Consider the following 21,507-nt stretch of genomic DNA (forward strand, 5'->3'; position numbering starts at 1 on the left):
CTTCCCAAGAGTTTGTTTCTTCTGCAATTAATAGATCCTGGCCAGAACAAAAAATCAATTGAGCCTGGCCTGGTGTCTGGCCATGGAATTTACTATTTCCAATTTTTATCCCAGCACACTTAAAGGCAAAACTGTTTTACAAAAGCTCCCTTATTTTAGGTTATACAAACAGGCCACTTCCCCACCTATTTCAAGGAGATGATATTATCCTGACCCACAGGGAACTTTAAATAACATGAAAAAAGAAAAGGAGGACTTGTGGCACCTTAGAGACTAATAAATTTATTTGAGCATAAGCTTTCGTGAGCTACAGCTCACTTCATCGGATGCATTCAGTGGAAAATACAGTGGGGAGATTTATATACACAGAGAACAGGAAATAATGGGTGTTACCACATACACTGTAACAAGAGTGATCAGGTAAGGTGAGCTATTACCAGCAGGAGTGGGGGGGGGGAGAATTGGGAACCTTTTGTAGTGATAATCGAGGTGGGCCATTTCCAGCAGTTGATAAGAACATCTGAGGAATAGTGGAGGGGGGAGGGGGATAAACATGGGGAAATAGTTTTACTTTGTGTAATGACCCATCCACTCCCAGTCTCTATTCAAGCCTAAGTTAATTGTATCCAGTTTGCAACTTAATTCCAATTCAGCAGTCTCTCGTTGTAGTCTGTTTTTGAAGTTTTTTTGTTGAAGAATTGCAACTTTTAGGTCTAATTCTTGATATCTGATTTGTGTCCATTTATTCTTTTACGTAGAGACTGTCCAGTTTGACCAATGTACATGGCAGAGGAGCATTGCTGGCACATGATGGCATATGTCACATTGGTAGATGTGCAGGTGAACGAGCCTCTGATCCTGTGGCTGATGTGATTAGGCCCTATGATGGTGTCCCCTGAATAGATATGTGGGCACAGTTGGCAACGGGCTTTGTTGCAAGGATAGGTTCCTGGGTTAGTGGTTCTGTTGTGTGGTGTGTGGTTGCTGGTGAGTATTTGCTTCAGGTTGGGGGGCTGTCTGTAGGCAAGGACTGGCCTGTCTCCCAAGATCTGTGAGAGTGATGGGTCGTCCTTCAGGATAGGTTGTAGATCCTTGATGATGCGTTGGAGAGGTTTTAGTTGGGGGCTGAAGGTGACGGCTAGTGGCGTTCTGTTATTTTCTTTGTTAGGCCTGTCCTGTAGTAGGTGACTTCTGGGTACTATTCTGGCTCTGTCAATCTGTTTCTTCACTTCAGCAGGTGGGTATTGTAGTTGTAAGAACACTTGATAGAGATCTTGTAGGTGTTTGTCTCTGTCTGAGGGGTTGGAGGAAATGCGGTTGTATCGCAGAGCTTGGCTGTAGACGATGGATCATGTGGTGTGGTCTGGGTGAAAGCTGGAGGCATGTAGGTAAGTATAGCAGTCAGTAAGTTTCCGGTATAGGGTGGGGTTTATGTGACCATCGTTTATTAGCACTGTAGTGTCCAGGAAGTGGATCTCTTGTGTGGACTGGTCCAGGCTGAGGTTGATGGTGGGATGGAAATTGTTGAAATCATGGTGGAATTCCTCAAGGGCTTCTTTTCCATGGGTCCAGATGATGAAGATGTCATCAATGTAGCGCAAGTAGAGTAGGGGCATTAGGGGACGAGAGCTGAGGAAGCGTTGTTCTAAGTCAGCCATAAAAATGTTGGCATACTGTGGGGCCATGCGGGTACCCAGAGCAGTGCCGCTGATTTGAAGGTATACATTGTCCCCAAATGTGAAATAGTTATGAGTGAGGACAAAGTCACGAAGTTAAGCCACCAGGTTTGCTGTGACATTATCGGGGATACTGTTCCTGACGGCTTGTAGTCCATCTTTGTGTGGAATGTTGGTGTAGAGGGCTATAGTAGCCACTATGGATGTAGTATCCCACCACCTAGATACTTAAGAATTACATAGGGGAAACTGAGGCACCCCCACAATATTCAGAGGAAACATTAAGAACAGTCCCGCTTCGTCACACCACCTGCTGAAGTGAAGAAACAGATTGACAGAGCCAGAAGAGTACCCACAAATTACCTACTACAGGACAGGCCCAACAAAGAAAATAACAGAACGCGACTAGCCGTCACCTTCAGCCTCCAACTAAAACCTCTCCAGCCCATCATCAAAGATCTGCAACCTATCCTGAAGAATATTATTCTCAAGCCTCCCCAGGAAAGGGGGTGTAGGTCTTGGGGGGATATTTTTGGGGGAATAGGAACTCCAAGTGATCCTTTCCCTGATTCTTTGTTAAATCACTTGGTGGTGGCAGCATACCCTCCAAGGACAAAGACTTTGTGCCTTGGGGAATTTTTACCCTAAGCTGGTAGAAATAAGCTGAGGGGGTCTTTCATGTGGGTCTCCACATCTGTACCCTAGAGCAGTGGTCTCCAAACTTTTCGGACCATGCGCCCTCAGGGCCAGCACTAGGGAAGCACAAAAAAAAAAAATAAAAAAAGAGAGAGAGAAGAGCTGCCGCCGGCAAAGAATCAAAGGTCCAGGAGCGCAGCTGCAGCCATGCCAGCGGCACACCCCCAGGGATAGTCTTGTGCACCCCCTGGGGTGCATGCACCCCGCTTTGGAGACCACTGCCCTAGAGTTCAGAGGGAACCCTGACAGCTAGGATGGCACTTTCCATGTGAATTAGGCAAAGCAAGTTGAGGAAGCTACCTGGATAATAGAAACCAGGGCTCTAGGTAAGGCTTGAACTCATAACCCCAGCAGCAGTCCCCTTTGCACTAGCCAGTTGCACCCACTGCACGTGCTTCTTACACAAAATAGGCCGTTACCAGTCTCTGCGCTTCACACCTTTGCCTGGTAATTGAAAGGTGGATGCTTCAAACCTAACTAAAGACGTGGCTTTTCAGTGACGAGACTCCAGTACATTTTAACAGGAAGAAAATCTCTATTCTGGTCTAGCCCTGTTTGACTCCTTCTGCCTGTCTTCTCCCCCAGCCCCCTGTCTCTTTCCTTCCCCATTGGGGCCATGCAGAGAGGAGCCCCAGTCAGTCTCTGTCACAGAGAGTCTGTGTCCCATAAAGGGAGGGAGGGGTCACTCTAAAACATTGATATTGGGAAAGGGAGGGGTGCGTGGTTAGGGGGAGAAAGGGTGGAGAACTAACAGTGGGACCCAGAGAGATTCCCCCACAAATCGGGGAGATCCCCTGCTGCCCACCATCAGCCAGCTGTGGGAAGAACAACTTGGGATTGCTTGGGGAAGCCACTTTTAAAAACACAAGTGTAACTTGCTAAAATTACATTTTAATAAGACCAACGCCTCCTCAAACCCAGTGTTACAATCACTGGGATGACTTTGTCCTGATATTTTACCGGCCGCAGCCACAAAGTGAGTCAAATTACAGCTCCCGTTCGGAGTCAATGCACACAGACGAATCCAGAGGCTTTTCATTCCTTAGGTTCTGCCGCCATTTCATTTCTATCCTGTTCCAAGATATATCATTGTGCAAAGAAACGTAAGGCCCTTGGGAGTGTCCCCCCCCCGGTCCCGCCTGCCTCCCCGGGCAATTTAAAGGGCCTGGGACCCCCACCACCATCACCAGCCGCACAAGGGGGCTAAGGCTGCTTCCTGCCCGCTCTCGCTCCGCGTGGCGTGCCGGTCTCGGAAGCAGCTGGCACGTCCCTGCGGTCCCTGGGGTGGGGGTGGGGGTCTTCATGAGCTGCCCCTGACCCGAGCGCCGACTCTGCCAACTGTGGCAATGGGAGCTGCAGGGGTGGGGTCTGCGGGCAGCGGTGCGCAGAGACCCCCCCCACACACACACACCTAGGGGCTGCTGCCAGAGGGGGGTGCGGGTCACTTTCGGGATATGCCTGAGGTAAGTGCCACACCTCTCACCCTCTCCTGCAGCGCCAACCCCCTGCCCGAGCCCAGACCCTGCACCCAAACTCTCTCCCAGAGCCCAGCCCCTCTCCCTCCCACACCCAAACTCCCTCCCAGAGCCTTAGGCAGGTGTGTGTGTGTGTGTGGGGGGGGAGGCAGGACTTGGCCCCATTCTGGGCACCACCAACAATTATACATCCCTGTCCAGCCCAACCTTCTGCTGATGCATCTCAGCCCCCACCCGTGCTGGGTTTGAAGCTTGCATTACTTAAATTCCAGGACACTGGGGGATTTCAGCTCCCCTTTGTCCAGAGGGAACCTTCTCCCCACTCCCAACCAGATTCGTGTCCATGGGATGACTGTAGGGGGGCTAGGTCCTGCTGTGTCTTTTCTCTCTCTAGGACAGGCCAGGGTGTCTAGAACTGGGGCATCTGAGCACCCAGGACCTTCTGTGGAGCTGCCATTCCCCTTCCCCTTCTATGGTCTCATCTGTCATTGTCTCCAGACTGTTTTCTATCCATCGTCAGCACCATCCCAAGCCAGCTGCACTCGCCACAAAAAGACAGTGTCCCCTGGTGGGTGTAAATCACTGACCTCTCTCCTCTCTGAGCACCGACTGCCCCTCCGTTTCCTTGCCCCTCAGTCTGGGCAGAGGGGACCTTTCCCTGCAGTGCTGGAGGATTCTCCCTTCTCATCCACCATTGTCCCAAACAGCACAGCGGGTGGGAATCTTAAAAGTACCGAGGTGACTTAGGAGCAGAAACCCCCCCAGCCCTTCCATGCAATTGGCACTTGCCCCTCCCTGAGCAGGACTGAAACTGGTGCAGGGAGACTGGTGGGCCACATCCCCGCTGGGCATGAGCAAAGCAGCCGGGTGAAAAGAGAACTTGGAAATGCTGGGGATTGAACCCAGGGCCTCATACATGCAAAGCATGTGCTCTACCACTGAGCTACATCCCCAGATGGACCATAGCTGCTATGGGTTATGCTCAGATCCTTCCTGTTTCCAGAGCGTCTGGGAGCCTAACAGCAGCATGAGGGACACAGTCCCTGCTCTGAGGGCCAAATCTTCTCTCCTGGAGGTTGCTGGTTCATAGGGGTCACTTTGCAGCAGGGCCAGATTCTATGTGTGGGGCAGAGAGAGTGCCTGCCCTGGACTCAGGGGCAGAGATACACTCAGCCCTCTCCCCTGCATTGGCGGGGGGGGGGGGGTGCTCCCACCCCCTGCTGGAAGGTCATGGGGCGGGGGGGGGGCTCGGTGAGCAGCTCAACACCTGACCCTGCTGGCAGAAGTGGTGTGGGGAGCTCCAGGTCTTTCTAGGATCTGCTATTTCCACTTGCCTGTAAAGTCCAGCTTTCCCCGGCACATTCACTGCAGTGCAATTGGGTCAGTTTCCCTGGCTCTCCAGCAAAGACTCACTCCCGGTTTCCCATCTATCTGCAGCACGATCAGCCTGTGTCAGTGGTTAATGAGGTGGATCTAGTCGTAGATGGTTATTCATTCCCCACCTGGACAATTCAGACAGTCCCTTTCCTACTGAAATCCCCAGCACCCCAGTGATCCCGGGAGCAGGGGTTGGGGTTTCCTTGAGGGCCTGAGATTTTGAGGGTCCTTTTTTCCCTCAGCAGGGAGTGAACTCAGCTTTTCCCCCATCCCAGACATTCCATGAAATAACTGTAGCAGCATAAAGAAAGAGGGGAGGGAACATCTCACGGCCAGGGCTGGAGGTGCCCAGGGCCCCCTGCTTGTCCATTGTTTCCATCGCAGAAGAGGAAGGTTCCACGGAATTTGACACCCTGCTTCGCACGAGGGACAGAGAAAGATCTTGCTGTTCCTGTGTCTGTGCAAAGAAAATTGTGCTTCTGTATGAAAGAGAGGCGGGAAATGGCCCCATGGTGGGACAGTATCCTCAGGATTAAGAGCAAAGGACTCAGGCTGAGAACTGATTTCACTCCACTCATCTGGGATTTAACAAATTATCTTCCATGGAGAGATTGCAAACTTGTGACATTGCTCCAGACTCTGGGGGTTCGGGCTCCTTTAACTCTTGGTAAAAACATGAACTTGATTCCAAGAAGGGAGAGAGGAGAAGCCTGAAGCTCACTTTAGTTCCAGGCTGGGGTCTCCTGGGTGGGTGGAAACTTCCTTTGCTGCACCAGGGGACAGCAGTTACTGGCGACATCCCAGGGCTGGGATGAAAGGGGAATGTTGCAGGGACTTTACCATACAGGCCCCATCCTGCTTCTCAGAGCCCACAGGAGAGAATCTGGAGACGGGCGAGTCATTTCTCAGCTGCATTCTCAGGAGAAGTCGGAAGCTGTCCTTGAACAGACACACAGGAGAGTAACCGCGGCCATTCTGCAGAGACATCTGGTTGCCAGGGGATCCAGCGAGGAGAGGGAGCGCTGGGGCATCTGCAGTTTTTGCAGGGGGGAGGAGGGTCAGACCAATGGGGCTGTCTCAGGAGTCACAAGTGGCTTTGCCAGTGGGGAGGCTGGAGGTCACATGTTGGGGGTAGGGTGGGGCATTAGGGACTACAGGTTGTGAGGCTGGTTAAAATGGAACTGCACAAAAAAACCTCCCCTTTTGCTCCAGCTAAAGGCCCTACTTTGGCCTCTCCCCGTTTCATGAAAATCTCCATCTTTACCCTGGCTCTCGGAAACCCCCCTCTCTCCCATGGGTATTTTCACAGTTTCTTCCTTTTTTCATGGTCTCGTAGAAATATTTTTGCCATGGAAATGATCAAGTACATTTAAAATGAGAAAAACAATCAAACAACACATCCGTATCTCCTTCACCAGGCATGGTGTCGTGTCTGAATTTTTCTATTGAAAAGTCTCGGCAGGCAGAGTCACCCCTACATTTACTGCAAATCAGGCCCAGGACTTCCACCCAGCAGTTCTCGGGGCTGTGGGACAGAAATGAGCTTTGCTGGCAGCAGCGAGGAGGGACGGGTGGGACTGAGCTGTCTGCTGAATATTTTAATCCTTATCTATTTTTCGGAGGATTAAATCAATGCAGCTTCCACCTCTCCGTCTCTCCCCAGGAAATAACGTTTCTGTGCAAAGTACCCAAACCTTTTAACAATAAGAAAAGGAGTATTTGTGGCACCTTAGAGACTAACCAATTTATTTGAGCATGAGCTTTCGTGAGCTACAGCTGAAGTGAGCTGTAGCTCACGAAAGCTCATGCTCAAATAAATTGGTTAGTCTCTAAGGTGCCACAAATACTCCTTTTCTTTTTGCGAATACAGACTAACACGGCTGTTACTCTGAAACCTTTTAACAATAAGAAGTGAAATGAAATGGCCACATGATGGCATCAGAACCTAAGAAATGAGAAGCCATGTTCTTGTTCAGTGTGCATTGAAGCTGAAAAGGGAGAGGTTTTCTCTTTGACTCCTAGGCCCCCACTCTAGTCCACTAGACACCCCTTTCCTCTCACAGCCAGGAACAGAACCAAGGAGTCGTGACAACTAGCCCCCCTACTCTAGCCCTCTAGACCCTTCTCCCTGGGACAAAGGAGAAGCTCTGAGACCCCTGTGTTCTCCCCTCGCCTCCCTGCCTTTGCTGCAATTGAAACCCAATGGGGTTTCCTTGGGCAGTTTTGAATCTTGCTCCCAGGAAGGGTGTAATTTTAGATGCAGGTTCCAAATAGTGCAATTAATGAGCCAGAAGGGGCAGCAGGTATCAGTGCAAACCAGGAGCCTGCTGCTTTGCGTTCCTGACATTGTGTAGCCATCATGTGGCCATTCTGTCTCAGTCCCTTTAATTAAAAAATTGGGGTTTTTTCATAGAAACCATATTTTCCTCTTAGAGACACAGCGGCAGATTAATCTACGAAGTGTAGGTGATTCCAAGGCAGTTCTGGAGCAGAAGGGAACATTTTCCGCATCACTAAATTATTTTGTTGTGCCTCACACAGAGAGAGAGAGAAAATAAACCTATTAATCTGAGCTACCGACACACTTCACAGCATGAAATACACAAGTTTCTGGTCAGTGAGTTGTGTTCATTTAAATAATATGAAAAATACGTTCGGGGCAATGCATGAAAACCTCACGGCATTGAACAACCCACTTGAAATAGTTAATGTACTAGATAAAACTTAAAGAAGTTAAGAAAGATGTGCTTATAAATTAACGTGTTGTGCCATTTACACACGCACAAGACACAGAAGAAACTGAATTATATGAGCTACTAAAATTTCCAATTTCTCACAGCATTTTAGTTCTCAAGGTTGTTTTAATTTGCTTATTTTTTTGGAACTAGAAATGGGGAAAGAGTACATTGAAGTCAGTGGAATTACCGCAGTGAGGGATTAGTCTCATTATTTGTCACTAATGACAGCCTTTGTTAACACAGAGTTAACTTTGTGAACGTCTCTTACCCTTCCAGAACATCGAGTTCAGTAAAACTCAAACTCTGGAAAAACAGGGAATACAGAGCGACAGTACATGCCCAGATAACCTTAACTCTGCCCGCGAGAAGAGAATCCCTGATGGCATATGAGAACAAAGAAAGGTTTGGGGACAAATTACAGCTACTTCCCAAGAGTTTGTTTCTTCTGCAATTAATAGATCCTGGCCAGAACAAAAAATCAATTGAGCCTGGCCTGGTGTCTGGCCATGGAATTTACTATTTCCAATTTTTATCCCAGCACATGTAAAGGCAAAACTGTTTTACAAAAGCTCCTTTATTTTAGGTTATACAAACAGGCCACTTCCCCACCTATTTCAAGGAGATGATATTATCCTGACCCACAGGGAACTTTAAATAACATGAAAAAAGAAAAGGAGGACTTGTGGCACCTTAGAGACTAATAAATTTATTTGAGCATAAGCTTTCGTGAGCTACAGCTCACTTCATCGGATGCATTCAGTGGAAAATACAGTGGGGAGATTTATATACACAGAGAACATGAAATAATGGGTGTTACCACACACACTGTAACAAGAGTGATCAGGTAAGGTGAGCTATTACCAGCAGGGAGGAGGGGGAGAATTGGGAACCTTTTGTAGTGATAATCAAGGTGGGCCATTTCCAGCCATTGATAAGAACATCTGAGGAATAGTGGAGGGGGGAGGGGGATAAACATGGGGAAATAGTTTTACTTTGTGTAATGACCCATCCACTCCCAGTCTTTATTCAAGCCTAAGTTAATTGTATTCAGTTTGCAACTTAATTCCAATTCAGCAGTCTCTCGTTGGAGTCTGTTTTCGAAGTTTTTTTGTTGAAGTATTGCAACTTTTAGGTCTGTAATCGAGTGACCAGAGAGTTTGAAGTGTTCTCCGACTGGTTTTTGAATGTTCTAATTCTTGATATCTGATTTGTGTCCATTTCTTCTTTTACACAGAGACTGTCCAGTTTGACCAATGTACATGGCAGAGGAGCATTGCTGGCACATGATGGCATATATCACATTGGTAGATGTGCAGGTGAGCGAGCTTCTGATCCTGTGGCTGATGTGATTAGGCCCTATGATGGTGTCCCCTGAATAGATATGCGGATACAGATGGCAACGGGCTTTGTTGCAAGGATAGGTTCCTGGGTTAGTGGTTCTGTTGCGTGGTGTGTGGTTGCTGGTGAGTATTTGCTTCAGGTTGGGGGGCTGTCTGTACACAAGGACTGGCCTGTCTCCCAAGATCTGTGAGAGTGTTGGGTCATCCTTCAGGATAGGTTGTAGATCCTTGATGATGCGTTGGAGAGGTTTTAGTTGGGGGCTGAAGGTGACGGCTAATGGCGTTCTGTTATTTTGTTTGTTAGGCCTGTCCTGTAGTAGGTGATCTCTGGGTACTCTTCTGGCTCTGTCAGTCTGTTTCTTCACTTCCGCAGGTGGGTATTGTAGTTGTAAGAATGCTTGATAGAGATCTTGTAGGTGTTTGTCTCTGTCTGAGGGGTTGGAGGAAATGCGGTTGTATCGCAGAGCTTGGCTGTAGACAATGGATTGTGTGGTGTGGTCTGGATGAAAGCTGGAGGCATGTAGGTAGGAATAGCCGTCAGTAAGTTTCCGGTATAGGGTGGTGTTTATGTGACCATCGCTTATTAGCACCATAGTGTCCAGGATGTGGATCTCTGGTGTGGACTGGTCCAGGCTGAGGTTGATGTTGGGATGGAAATTGTTGAAATCATGGTGGAATTCCTCAAGGGCTTCTTTTCCATGGGTCCAGATGATGAAGATGTCATCAATGTAGCGCAAGTAGAGTAGGGGCATTAGGGGACGAGAGCTGAGGAAGTGTTGTTCTAAGTGGAGTGCCCCAGGGGTCGGTCCTGGGGCCGGTTTTGTTCAATATCTTCATAAATGATCTGGAGGATGGTGTGGATTGCACTCTCAGCAAATTTGCGGATGATACTAAACTGGGAGGAGTGGTAGATACGCTGGAGGGCAGGGATAGGATACAGAGGGACCTAGACAAATTGGAGGATTGGGCCAAAAGAAACCTGATGCGGTTCAATAAGGATAAGTGCAGGGTCTGCACTTAGGATGGAAGAATCCAATGCACAGCTACAGACTAGGGACTGAATGGCTAGGCAGCAGTTCTGCGGAAAAGGACCTAGGGGTTACAGTGGACGAGAAGCTGGATATGAGTCAGCAGTGTGCCCTTGTTGCCAAGAAGGCCAATGGCATTTTGGGATGTATAAGTAGGGGAATAGCGAGCAGATCGAGGGACGTGATCGTTCCCCTCTATTCGACATTGGTGAGGCCTCATCTGGAGTACTGTGTCCAGTTTTGGGCCCCACACTACAAGAAGGACGTGGATAAATTGGAGAGAGTCCAGCGAAGGGCAACAAAAATGATTAGGGGTCTGGAACACATGACTTATGAGGAGAGGCTGAGGGAACTGGGATTGTTTAGTCTGCGGAAGAGAAGAATGAGGGGGGATTTGATAGCTGCTTTCAGCTAGCTGAGAGGTGGTTCCAGAGAGGATGGTTCTAGACTATTCTCAGTGGTAGAAGAGGACAGGACAAGGAGTAATGGTCTCAAGTTGCAGTGGGGGAGGTTTAGGTTGGATATTAGGAAAAACTTTTTCACTAAGAGGGTGGTGAAACACTGGAATGTGTTACCTAGGGAGGTGGTAGAATCTCCTTCCTTGGAAGTTTTTAAGATCAGGCTTGACAAAGCCTTGGCTGGGATGATTTGATTGGGGATTGGTCCTGCTTTGAGCAGGGGGTTGGACTAGATGACCTCCTGAGGTCCCTTCCAACCCTGATATTCTATGATTCTATGATTCTATGAAGTCAGCCATAAAAATGTTGGCATACTGTGGTGCCATGCGGGTACCCATAGCAGTGCCGCCGATTTGAAAGTATACATTGTCCCCAAATGTGAAATAGTTATGAGTGAGGACAAAGTCACAAAGTTCAGCCACCAGGTTAGCCGTGACATTATCGGGGATACTGTTCCTGACGGCTTGTAGTCCATCTTTGTGTGGAATGTTGGTGTAGAGGGCTATAGTAGCCACTATGGATGTAGTATCCCACCACCTAGATACTTAAGAATTACATAGGGGAAACTGAGGCACCCCCACAATATTCAGAGGAAACATTAAGAACAGTCCCGCTTCGTCACACCACCTGCTGAAGTGAAGAAACAGATGGACAGAGCCAGAAGAGTACCCACAAGTTACCTACTACAGGACAGGCCCAACAAAGAAAATAACAGAACGCCACTAGCCGTCACCTTCAGCCTCCAACTAAAACCCCTCCAACCCATCATCAAGGATCTACAACCTATCCTGAAGGACAACCCATCATTCTCACAGATCTTGGGAGACAGGCCAGTCCTTGCTTACAGACAGCCCCCCAACCTGAAGCAAATACTCACCAGCAACCACACACCACACAACAGAACCACTAACCCAGGAACCTATCCTTGCAACAAAGCCCATTGCCAACTGTGTCCACATATCTATTCAGGGGACACCATCATAGGGCCTAATCACATCAGCCACAGTATCAGAGGCTCGTTCACCTGCACATCTACCAATGTGATATGTGCCATCATGTGCCAGCAATGCCCCTCTGCCATGTGCATTGGGCAAACTGGACAGTCTGTACGTAAAAGAATAAATGGACACAAATCAGACATCAAGAATTAGAACATTCAAAAACCAGTCGGAGAACACTTCAAACTCTCTGGTCACTCGATTACAGACCTAAAAGTTGCAATACTTCAACAAAAAAACTTCAAAAACAGACTCCAACGGGAGACTGCTGAATTGGAATTAATTTGCAAACTGGATACAATTAACTTAGGCTTGAATAGAGATTGGGAGTGGATGGGTCATTACACAAAGTAAAACTATTTCCCCATGTTTATCCCCGCCCCCCCTCCACTATTCCTCAGATGTTCTTATCAACGGCTGGAAATGGCCCACCTTGATTATCACTACAAAAGGTTCCCAATTCTCCCCCCTCCCCCTCCTGCTGGTAATAGCTCACCTTACTTGATCACTCTTGTTACAGTGTGTGTGGTAACACCCATTGTTTCATGTTCTCTGTGTATATAAATCTCCCCACTGTATTTTCCACTGAATGCATCCGATGAAGTGAGCTGTAGCTCACGAAAGCTTATGCTCAAATAAATTTATTAGTCTCTAAGGTGCCACAAGTCCTCCTTTTCTTTTTTCATGTTATTTAAAGTTCCCTGTGGGTCAGGATAATACCATCTCCTTGAAATAGGTGGGGAAGTTGCCTGTTTGTATAACCTAAAATAAGGGAGCTTTTGTAAAACAGTTTTGCCTTTAAATGTGCTGGGATAAAAATTGGAAATAGTAAATTCCATGGCCAGACACCAGGCCAGGCTCAATTGATTTTTTGTTCTGGCCAGGATCTATTAATTGCAGAAGAAACAAACTCTTGGGAAGTAGCTGTAATTTGTCCCCAAACCTTTCTTTGTTCTCATATGCCATCAGGGATTCTCTTCTCGCGGGCAGAGTTAAGGTTATCTGGGCATGTACCGTCGCTCTGTATTCCCTGTTTTTCCAGAGTTTGAGTTTTACTGAACTCGATGTTCTGGAAGGGTAAGAGATGTTCACAAAGTTAATTCTGTGTTAACAAAGGCTGTTGTTAGTGACAAATAATGAGACTAATCCCTCGCTGCGGTAATTCCACTGACTTCAATGTACTCTTTCCCCGTTTCTAGTTCCAAAAAAATAAGCAAATTAAAACAACCTTGAGAATTAAAATGCTGTGAGAAATCGGAAATTTTAGTAGCTCATATAATTCAGTTTCTTCTGTGTCTTGTGCCTGTGTAAATGGCACAACACGGTAATTTATAAGCACATCTTTCTTAACTTCTTTAAGTTTTATCTAGTACATTAACTATGTCAAGTGGGTTGTTCAATGCCGTGACGTTTTCATGCATTGCCCCGAACGTATTTTTCATATTATTTAAATGAACACAACTCATTGACCAGAAACTTGTGTATTTCATGCCGTGAAGTGTGTCGGTAGCTCAGATTAATAGGTTTATTTTCTCTCTCTCTCTGTGTGAGGCACAACAAAATAATTTAGTGATGCTGAAAATGTTCCCTTCTGCTCCAGAACTGCCTTGGAATCACCTTCACTTCGTAGATTAATCTGCCGCTGTGTCTCTAAGAGGAAAATATTGTTTCTATGAAAAAAACCCAATTTTTTAATTAAAGGGACTGAGACAGAATGGCCACATGATGGCTACACAATGTCAGGAACGCAAAGCAGCAGGCTCCTGGTTTGCACCGATACCTGCTGCCCCTTCTGGCTCATTAATTGCACTATTTGGAACCTGCATCTAAAATTACACCCTTCCTGGGAGCAAGATTCAAAACTGCCCAAGAAAACCCCATTGGGTTTCAATTGCAGCAAAGGCAGGGAGGTGAGGGGAGAACACAGGGGTCTCAGAGCTTCCCCTTTGTCCCAGGGAGAAGGGTCTAGAGGGCTAGAGTAGGGGGGCTAGTTGTCACGACTCCTGGGTTCTATTCCTGGCTGTGAGAGGAAAGGGGTGTCTAGTGGATTAGAGTGGGGGCCTAGGAGTCAAAGAGAAAACCTCTCCCTTTTCAGCTTCAATGCACATTGAACAAGAACATGGCTTCTCATTTCTTATTGTTAAAAGTTTTGGGTACTTTGCACAGAACGTTATTTCCTGGGGAGAGACGGAGAAGTGGAAGCTGCATTGATTTAATCCTCCAAAAAATAGATAAGGATTAAAATATTCCCCAGACAGCTCAGTCCCACCCGTCCCCCCTCACTGCTGCCAGCAAAGCTCATTTCTGTCCCACAGCCCCGAGAACTGCTGGATGCAAGTCCTGGGCCTGATTTGCAGTAAATGTAGGGGTGACTCTGCCTGCCGAGACTTTTCAGTAGAAAAATTCAGACATGACACCATGCCTGGTGAAGGAGATACGGATGTGTTGTTTGATTGTTTTTCTCATTTTAAATGTACTTGATCATTTCCATGGCAAAAATATTTCTACGAGACCATGAGAAAAGGAAGAAACTGTGAAAATACCCATGGGAGAGAGGGGGGTTTCCGAGAGCCAGGGTAGAGATGGAGATTTTCCTGAAACGGGGACAGGCCAAAGTAGGGCCTTTAGCTGGAGCAAAAGGGGAGGTTTTTTTGTGCAGTTCCATTTGAACCAGCCTCACATCCTGTAGTCCCTAATGCCCCACCCTACCCCCAACATGTGACCTCCAGCCTCCCCACTGGCAAAGCCACTTGTGACTCCTGAGACAGCCCCATTGGTCTGGCCCTCCTCCCCCCTGCAAAAACTGCAGATGCCCCAGCGCTCCCTCTCCTAGCTGGATCCCCTGGCAACCAGATGTCTCTGCAGAATGGCCGCGGTTACTCTCCTGTGTGTCTATGCAAGGACAGCTACTGACTTCTCCTGAGAATGCAGCTGAGAAACGACTCGCCCGTCTCCAGAGTCTCTCCTGTGGGCTCTGAGAAGCAGGATGGGGCCTGTATGGTAAAGTCCCTGCAACATTCCCCTTTCATCCCAGCCCTGGGATGTCGCCATTAGCCGCTCTCCCCTGGGAGCAGCAAAGGAAGTTTCCACCCACCCAGGAGACCCCAGCCTGGAACTAAAGTCAGCTTCAGGCTTCTCCTCTCTCCCTTCTTGGAATCAAGTTCATGTTTTTACCAAGAGTTAAAGCAGCCCGAACCCCCAGAGTCTGGAGCAATGTCACAAGTTCGCAATCTCTCCATGGAAGACAATTTGTTAAATCCCAGATGAGTGGAGTGAAATCGGTTCTCAGCCTGAGTCTTAATCCTGAGGATATTGTCCCACCATGGGGCGATTTCCCGCCTCTCTTTCATACAGAAGCACAATTTTCTTTGCACAGACACAGGAACAGCAAGAACTTTCTCTGTCCCTTGTGCAAAGCAGGGTGTCAAATTCCGTGGAACCTTCCTCTTCTGCGATGGAAACAATGGAGAAGCAGGGGGCCCTGGGCACCTCCAGCCCTGGCCGTGAGATGTTCCCTCCCCTCTTTCTTTATGCTGCTACAGTTATTTCATGGAATGTCTGGGATGGGGGAAAAGCTGAGTTCACTCCCTGCTGAGGGAAAAAAGGACCCTCAAAATCTCAGGCCCTCAGGGAAACCCCAACCCCTGCTCCCGGGATCACTGAGGTGCTGGGGATTTCAGGAGGAAAGGGACTGTCTGAATTGTCCAGGTGGGGAATGAATAACCATCTACGACTAGATCCACCTCATTAACCACTGACACAGGCTGATCGTGCTGCAGATAGAAGGGAAACCGGGAGTGAGTCTTTGCTGGAGAGCCACGGAAACAGTGACCCAATTGCACTGCAGTGAATGTGCTGGGGAAAGCTGGACTTTACAGGCAAGTGGAAATAGCAGATCCTAGAAAGACCTGGAGCTCCCCACACCACTTCTGCCAGCAGGGTCAGGGGTTGAGCTGCTCACTGAGCCCCCCACCACCATGACCTTCCAGCAGGGGGTGGGAGCACCCCCCGGCCCCCCCCCCCCCGCCAATGCAGGGGAGAGGGCTGAGTGTATCTCTGCCCCTGAGTCCAGGGCAGGCCCTCTCTCTGCCCCACCTAGAGAAACTGGCCCTGCTGCAAAGTGCCCCCTAAGATCTAGCAACCTCCAGGACAGGAGGTTTGGCCCTCAGAGCAGGGACTGTGTCCCTCATGCTGCTGTTAGGCTCCCAGATGCTCTGGAAACAGGGGGGCTCTGAGTGTAACCCATAGCAGCTATGGTTCATCTGGGGATGTAGCTCAGTGGTAGAGCACATGCTTTGCATGTATGAGGCCCTGGGTTCAATCCCCAGCATCTCCAAGTTCTCTTTTCACCCGGCTGTTTTGCTCATGCCCAGCGGGGATGTGCCCCACCAGTCTCCCTGCACGAGTTTCAGTCCTGCTCAGGGAGGGGCAAGTGCCAATTGCATGGAAGGTCTGGGGGGGTTTCTGCTCCTAAGTCACCTTGGTACTTTTAAGATTCCCACCCGCTGTGCTGTTTGGGACAATGGTGGATGAGAAGGGGGAATCCTCCAGCATTGCAGGGAAAGGTCCCATCTGCCCAGACTGAGGGGCAAGGAAACGGAGGGGCAGTCGGTGCTCAGAGAGGAGAGGAGGCTCAGAGAGGAGAGAGGTCAGTGATTTACACCCACCAGGGGACACTGTCTTTTTGTGGCGAGTGCAGCTGGCTTGGGATGGTGCTGACGATGGATAGAAAACAGGCTGGAGTCGATGACAGATGAGACCATAGAAGGGGAAGGGGAATGGCAGCTCCACAGAAGGTCCTGGGTGCTCAGATGCCCCAGTTCTAGGCACCCTGGCCTGTCCTAGAGAGAGAAAAGACACAGCAGGACCTAGCCCCCCTACAGTCATCCCATGGACACGAATCTGGTTGGGAGTGGGGAGAAGGTTCTCTCTGGACAAAGGGGAGCTGAAATCCCCCAGTGTCCTGGAATTTAAGCAATGCAAGCTTCAAACCCTGCACGGGTGGGGGCTGAGATGCATCAGCAGAAGGTTGGGCTGGACAGGGATGTATAATTGTTGGTGGTGCCCAGAATGGGGCCAAGTCCTGCCTCCCCCCCACACACACACACCTGCCTAAGGCTCTGGGAGGGAGTTTGGGTGTGGGAGGGGGAAGGGCTGGGCTCTGGGAGAGAGTTTGGGTGCAGGGTCTGGGCTCGGGCAAGGGGCTGGCGATGCAGGAGAGGGTGAGAGGTGTGGCACTTACCTCAGGCATATCCCAAAAGTGACCCGCACCCCCCTCTGGCAGCAGCCCCTAGGTGTGTGTGTGTGTGTGGGGGTGTCTCTGCGCACCGCTGCCCGCAGACGCCACCCCTGCAGCTCCCATTGCCACAGTTGGCAGAGTCGGCGCTCGGGGCAGGGGCAGCTCATGAAGACCCCCACCCCCACCCCAGGGACCGCAGGGACGTGCCAGCCGCTTCCGAGACCGGCACGCCACACGGAGCGAGAGCGGGCAGGAAGCCGCCTTAGCCCCCTTGTGCGGCTGGTGATGGTGGGGGGGGTCCCAGGCCCTTTAAATTGCCCGGGGAGGCAGGCGGGACCGGGGCGGGGACACTCCCAAGGGCCTAATGTTGCTTTGCACAACGATAAATCTTGGAACAGGCCAGAAATGAAATGGCGGCAGAACCTAAGGAATGAAAAGCCTCTGGATTCGTCTGTGTGCATTGACTCCGAACGGGAAGAGAAGAATGAGGGGGGATTTGATAGCTGCTTTCAACTACCTGAGAGGTGGCAGGAAGCCGCCTTAGCCCCCTTGTGCGGCTGGTGATGGTGGGGGGGGTCCCAGGCCCTTTAAATTGCCCGGGGAGGCAGGCGGGACCGGGGCGGGGACACTCCCAAGGGCCTAATGTTGCTTTGCACAACGATAAATCTTGGAACAGGCCAGAAATGAAATGGCGGCAGAACCTAAGGAATGAAAAGCCTCTGGATTCGTCTGTGTGCATTGACTCCGAACGGGAAGAGAAGAATGAGGGGGGATTTGATAGCTGCTTTCAACTACCTGAGAGGTGGTTCCAGAGAGGATGGTTCTAGACTATTCTCAGTGTTAGAAGAGGACAGGACAAGGAGTAATGGTCTCAAGTTGCAGTGGGGGAGGTTTAGGTTGGATATTAGGAAAAACTTTTTCACTAGGAGGGTGGTGAAACACTGGAATGCGTTACCTAGGGAGGTGGTAGAATCTCCTTCCTTGGAAGTTTTTAAGGTCAGGCTTGACAAAGCCCTGGCTGGGATGATTTGATTGGGGATTGGTCCTGCTTTGAGCAGGGGATTGGACTAGATGACCTCCTGAGGTCCCTTCCAACCCTGATATTCTATGATTCTATGATTCTATGATTCCTGTGGATAGCAACAAATATTCATGGCTTTCAGCTTCAAATTGCTGCCTCAAGGCATCCTTGATCCTTATGGCCCCGCGCTGCACCCCTCTAATAGCCCTGGTCTCTGGCTGTTCAAATTCAGCCTCCAGGCGCTAAAGCTCAGTGGTCCAGTCCTGAGAGAAGCTTTCACGCTTCCCTTCACAAATATTATGGAGCATACAGGATGTGGCTATAAGCATCGGAATATTGTCATCGGCCAAGTCCAGCCTTCCTTATAGGCAGTGCCAGCAGGCCTTTAAACGGCCAAAAGCACACTCAACAGTCATTCTGCACTTGCTCAGCCTCTTTTTGAACTGTTCCTTGCTGCTGTCAAGGTGCCCCGTGTATGGCTTCATGAGCCACGGCATTAAGGGGTAGGCAGGGTCTCCCAGGATCAAAATGGGCAGTTTAACTTCCCCTACGGTGATCTTTTGGTCCGGGAAGAAAGTCCCTGCTTGCAGCTTCCTGAACAGGCCAGTGTTCCAAAAGATGCATGCGTCATGCCCCTTAGCGGGTCAGCCTGTGTTAATGTCCGTGAAATGCCCACGGTGATCCACAAGTGCCTGGAGAACCAGAGAAATACCCACTGTGATTAATGTATTTGGTGGCTAGGTTGTCTGGTCCCAGAATTGAAATATGTGTGCCATCTATCGCCCCTTCGCAGTTAGGGAAGCCCATTTGTACAAAGCCATCCACAATGTCACTCATGTTGCCCAGAGTCACAGTCTTTCGGAGCAGGATGCAATTAAAGGCCCTGCACACTTTTGTCAACACGTGTCCAATGGTCGACTTTCCCACTCTGAACTGGTTGGTGACCGATTGGTAGCAGTCTGGAGTAGCCAGCTTCTACAGTGCAATTGCCAAGCGCTTCTCCAACTACGGCAGCTCTCATTCTCGTGTCCTTGTGCTGCAGGGCTGGGGCGAGCTTATCGCACAGTCCCAGGAATGTGGCTTTCCTCCTCCTAAAGCTCTGCAGCTATTGCTCCTCATCCCAGATATACATGACGATGTGATCCCACCACTCAGTGCTTGTTTCCCAAGCCCAAAAGTGGCCTTCCACTGTGGTCAGCACTTCCGAGAATGCCACAAGCAATCTCGTGTTGTAGCTACAGTTAGGGGGCTTATTCCTTCACCCGCTTACTTCCCTGGTCCTTCTCGCATGAACAGAGAGCAACAATACCCAAAGTCCAAAGGTGCAAACAATTCGATGTTTATTGGGGTGAACTTCCAGCAAGCATGATTCCAGTTTCCTTCCTTAGTGTCCCCCTTCCCAGCTCTGACACCACAGAGCCTTACACCTGTGTCCCTGTTCCCATTCCTGCCCTTAGCCAAACATGATTCCAATTTCCCCACCCCCATGCCCTGTTCCCCCACCCACCCACCTACCTACCCACTTACTTCCTGACTGACTGCAGACTATACAGTAAAACTTGAGTTCTGCTTAGCTATACCTTAACCAATCATTTTCCTGAAATTTAACTAACCAATCCTAACATATTGTAACATGATTATGTAACCAATTATATCCCACCACCTTAATTAGTTTACACCCAGCAAAATTAATTATACAGCCGACAGAAACAATCACAGAACCAGACAGAGATTATACAGACAAACAATAGGGAAATGGGGGACTACAATGATAGAACAACACAGAAATGAGGATTTCACATCCCAGCTATTTTGGGTCCCACACTACAAGAAGGATGTGGAAAAATTGGAAAGAGTCCAGTGGAGGGCAACAAAAATGATTAGGGGACTGGAACACATGACTTATGAGGAGAGGCTGAGGGAACTGGGGATGTTTAGTCTGCGAAAGAGAAGAATGAGGGGGGATTTGATAGCTGCTTTTAACTACCTGGAAGGTGGATCCAAAGAGGATGGATCTAGACTGTTCTCAGTGGTAGCAGATGACAGAACAAGGAGTAATGGTCTCAAGTTGCAGTGGGGGAGATTTAGGTTGGATATTAGGAAAAACTTTTTCACCAAGAGGGTGGTGAAACACTGGAATGCGTTACCTAGGGAGGTGGTGGAATCTCCTTCCTTAGAAGTTTTTAAGGTCAGGCTTGACAAAGCCCTGGCTGGGATGATTTAATTAGGGATCAGTCCTGCTTTGAGCAGGGGGTTGGACTAGATGACCTCCTGAGGTTCCTTCCAACCCTGATATTCTATGATTCTATGATAAGTGAGTTCTTGCCAGACAGGATGCTATCAAATCAAGTTTCCTTTTACATCTTCTAGGCACTTCCCTTTCTCTGGAGGCGATAGGCATTATCAGAACAGGATTGTATTCCTAACAGCCCAATAGCACCTTCTTTCAATGTGACTAGTTTGGGATGTGAGGAGGTGACCGGTCGCTTCCCAGCTTATGGCTGCCTCTGTTGCTTAGCCGTAAGAACAGGGCCTCAGACTGTCACAGTAAGAAAAGAACCTTACACCGGCAGACCGTGATTTTGATTCTTTCTTTTATACCTCTATAACTAGCCAAGTGATAAGAATACACCTAAATTCTTAGAGTCTAGGCCTTTACAGACAGGCCTGAATATCTATATCCTAACAGCTACTATGCATGGTGAGATCAATGTTGAACTCTTCTTGCTTTTGTAGTTTAAGGAATAACTCCACTGCCACTTCTGACGTTACTGACATAAACTGTGACCGTATAGATCATTGCAACCATTATATGTTTCCACCAAATCTTGTACAAAGGAGGTCCAGTAAGGTGTCTATGGAAAGGTTATGATTATGATTATGCTATCTGTATATCTGTATCATTTTTGTAGTTGAAGGTATGAATATTGGCTATGTACTTGTATCTCAATGTGGTTTAATTCTAAGTAGCCTCAGTGAAGCATTTGGTCAGCTTCTTGAGAAAGGACTATTCTCAGTAAGTGCCCAATCAAGAAATATTTAACTGACAATGAACTTTGGGAGATGCCCATCCACATCTGAGCTTTCCAGGGAACGTTCAAACTAACATGTAAACAATGGCGTCGGCCTCTAAAGAACTGAGTCATGCAAGGATATGTGACTTGCCCATGTGACTCCAAACTCCATCTTGCTACTGTAATTTACCCAGGAAGAACAAAGGGGTGTCCTTCCACATGGCAGGGGATATAAAAGGCCCTGAAAACCCCTCCATTTTGTCTTCAATCCTGCTTCTTACTTCTGGAGGAACCTTGCTGCAAACTGAAGCTTTGAACCAAGGACGGAAAGACCCATCCCAGCTGGGGATGTTCTCCAGAGACTTGATTTGAACCTGCCGTTTATTCCATCACAGCTGCAAGCCTGAACAAAGAACTTTGCCGTTACTGTATGGAATTGATTCCATT

At 48.7% G+C, this 21,507-nt stretch overlaps 3 protein-coding genes and 2 non-coding genes across 17 annotated transcripts in view; 2 read left to right on the top strand and 3 right to left on the bottom strand.

Moving 5' to 3' along the window:
* LOC102943236 (zinc finger protein 883) overlaps positions 1-21,507 on the top strand; it is a 2,438,435-nt gene that overhangs the window by 1,359,692 nt on the left and 1,057,236 nt on the right.
* The window catches only part of LOC114020163 (zinc finger protein 501), a 1,907,800-nt gene that overhangs the window by 1,325,693 nt on the left and 560,600 nt on the right, over positions 1-21,507 (bottom strand). The window lies entirely within an intron of this gene.
* The window catches only part of LOC119564595 (zinc finger protein 883), a 1,467,279-nt gene that overhangs the window by 477,492 nt on the left and 968,280 nt on the right, over positions 1-21,507 (bottom strand). The window lies entirely within an intron of this gene.
* TRNAA-UGC lies at positions 4,729-4,800 on the bottom strand. The gene has a single exon. It is a non-coding gene; the product is annotated as a tRNA-Ala (tRNA).
* On the top strand, positions 16,051-16,122 carry TRNAA-UGC. The gene has a single exon. It is a non-coding gene; the product is annotated as a tRNA-Ala (tRNA).

The sequence above is a fragment of the Chelonia mydas genome, chromosome 28 (assembly GCF_015237465.2).
Source record: "Chelonia mydas isolate rCheMyd1 chromosome 28, rCheMyd1.pri.v2, whole genome shotgun sequence".
Lineage (NCBI taxonomy): Eukaryota > Metazoa > Chordata > Testudines > Cheloniidae > Chelonia > Chelonia mydas.